Here is a 3,211-nt window from a genome sequence, read left to right on the forward strand (position 1 = left end):
ACAATAGAGTGCCAATGGCAGAAGTTCGTTGCATTAATGTAACGGGTGCGTTCGAGTAGCTTTACCGGGTACCGGGGTTTTACACTCGCCACGAAACGAGGCTCTAATCAAATGCTGCGTATTTTCGATTGGCATTCTGGCAAAAGTAAATGCTAAATTGATGCGATGTGCCGTGTACACATACAGCTACTTCGTCTGCTCCGATTGAGATGAATTGCACACGACGTCATTGACCACCATCTTTGATTTTGGAAAAGTGCACACGTGACGCTCTGCGAAAGTCCCTCATGTTATAGTAGCCATTCACGTGTGCACGTTTATCGAAAATGGCGGTCACTGCAAAGGGTATCAGTATTCTAGTGCACATGTCCGTGTCGTCACGATTTCATTTTTTGTGTGCAGCGAACAGTCACCAACCTGTCTGTTTTTCATGAATTACAATTCCTCTTCATTTGCCATAGTTGCTTCACAGACTTCAAAATTGCTTCAAATTTGTGAAAGTTTCTGTATTCAAGTCGAACTCAACTTGTTTCCCCCTATTTGTTTGCTGCCGGAAACCACGTCATTGTATCCGGGCATCAACCAGAGACCCGCTCGCTGGGCGGCTGACACCGGGGGGGGGGGGCACACACGAGTATCACGTGATGGCTAGTTAAACGCTCTTCGTGTGTCCGTCACTCACTCAGTGACGCTGAAGGCGCTTCAACATTAAGTATTTTCCTGCAGGTTGTAAGGGACTATACGTTTGAACTATGAGACCTACTCATTTCACATAGCACCATGTAATGGTTTACAAGGTGCTGTGGCGCAATATGCTGCCGATCATACCATGAACACCGGGGTGAGTACATTTTCCTTTCAAAAACGCGCGTTTGGGTTATTTTACGTGCATTACCTCACACACGGGACCGACGGATTTACGTCCCATCCGTTAGTTGTACTTACACGTGCGAACGCACCTATAAACACTTTTAACTCATTTACACAAATCAGGATAGGTTTGATCACAACTGCCCAGAAGTAAACTAAACGATATAAATACTGCCCTCATCGGGGTCAATATACGCACCATCACAAACCCTCTTCAAAACACACCCGAGGTGGCTGTTAATTTCAGCTGAGAAGCACTATGAGTATAGGCCTCATAGCATAATAATTTGTGTTGTTAATGTCGTTTTATGAAAACAAAGTTTCCTCCTACGGAAATGTTTTTACCGTAACAGCATTATATTGTAGAGTGTCACGGCCGAGTGGTTAAGAGCATCGAATTCCAGTTCTGGTGCGTTTTCACCGGAGTGTGGGTTCGAATCCCGGTCGTGACACTTGTGTCCTTGAGCAAGATACTTTACTATAATTGCTTCTCTTCACCCAGGGGAATAAATGGGTACCTGCGAGGGTAGAGGTTGATATTGTGAATGAAAAAGCCTTTGGAGCAATATAAACTGTTGCCCAGGTTGTATACTCCCAAGGGAGATGAGAAACATTAAAAAGAGATGTTATTGGCCCTATGACCAGGGCACTAATGTAAAGCGCTTAGAGAATTAAGTGTTAGTTATTAGGCGCTATATAAATCGAAAGTTATTATTTATTTATTTATATTATTGTAAATGGTAATGTAATCTAAAGGCAGTGGACACTATTAGTAATTGTCAAAGACTAGCCTTCACAGTTTGTGTGTCCCAACATAATATGCATAAAATGCAAACCTGTGAAAATTTGAGCTCAATCGGTCATCGAACATGCGAGATAATAATGAAAGAAAAATAACCATTGTCACACGAAGTTGTGTGCGTTTAGATGGTTGATTTCGAGACCTCAAGTTCTATACTTGAGGTCTCGAAATCAAATTCGTGGAAAATTACTTCTTTCTCGAAAACTATGGCACTTCAGAGGGAGCCGTTTCTCACAGTGTTTTATACCGTCAACCTCTCCCCATTACTCGTCACCAAGAAAGGTTTTATGCCAATAATTATTTTGAGTCATTACCAATAGTGTCCACTGCCTTTAGTAAACGAAGACATTTATGACATGTTTTATTTTTTGCTTTAATTCTATAAAATTAAGTCTTACAGTATAACAAACCAAAGAATAAGTACAATGACGCAAAATTTGTTGAATAGACAGAGTCCTCCCGTGTTGAAAGTGAAAGGAAGTACAAGTCTCTGCATTCATTTTCAAAACTGCCACACACCGGGGTCGACCCAGGGAAGCTAAACGAACGCACCCAAAGGAAATGACTTCCCAGGTTGCATACACTTTTGAGAAATAACTTAATCTCAGCTAACAAATTATCCAAAGAAAGAGCAACTTGCTTGCTCCTCATTCGCGTGTTTCTCGTATCAAGTCGCTAAAGCCACTTGGCTCTTCTCTTTGTTGTACTTTGGTTGTTTTTTAACTTTGTAATATTTGAATGCAATTCTTTATCTTTTAACTTTGTATATAAACTGAAACTATTTTGGCCATTAGGTTACCTATTATATTTCAACTTAATTTGTTGATAAGAATAAACGACAAATATCGTGACTTGGTATGTCTCAAGATGCACGGTTGCGGGTCTCTATTTGTTTCCCTACTTGCTCCAGAAAGAGAGAAATGAGCGGGCGGAAGTGTTCCAGGGAATTCCGTCCGCTTGAGATTCTGTCCCCCTTATGAAAAAGTAGCATGGGCTAGAGGAGGATGATTCGAAAGTGGGCGCTATCGAAAGTAGTTGTATATTACATAGAGTGCGTTCGTTTAGCTTCCCTGGGTTGACCCCGGTCGTGCCCCCGCCGGTGCGTTCAAATAGCTCACCCGGGTCAGCCCCTGATGCCCTGCTTGTGGAGTGGGTCACTTGGGGGTTGGCCCAAGGTGCATGACGTCACTACGAGAGCGGTGAGTGATCGTTCGTTTAGCTCTTGTTGAAAAGGGCTCACCAGAGTGAGCACCGCGGGGTAGACCCAGGGAAGCTAATCGAAGCACCCATAGTTCGCCATGGGGGACACAATCTCCTGCCACACCAGCCCCGATTATAAGGGTACTCCTCTGTCTCCGTACCTTACCGTTTTCTTGGAGCTAGGTCTCTCGTTGCACCAGAAGGCATGGCATTGAACATTTCTTGATTGGTATTGTTGCAATAAACTGCAGTATATAACTCTTGATCTTGTTAAAGGCACTGGGCACTATTGGTATTTACCCAAAATAGTTTTCAGCGTCAAAACTTACTTGGTATTGA

The sequence above is a fragment of the Asterias rubens genome, chromosome 10, assembly GCF_902459465.1.
Source record: "Asterias rubens chromosome 10, eAstRub1.3, whole genome shotgun sequence".
In the NCBI taxonomy this organism is placed as follows: domain Eukaryota; kingdom Metazoa; phylum Echinodermata; class Asteroidea; order Forcipulatida; family Asteriidae; genus Asterias; species Asterias rubens.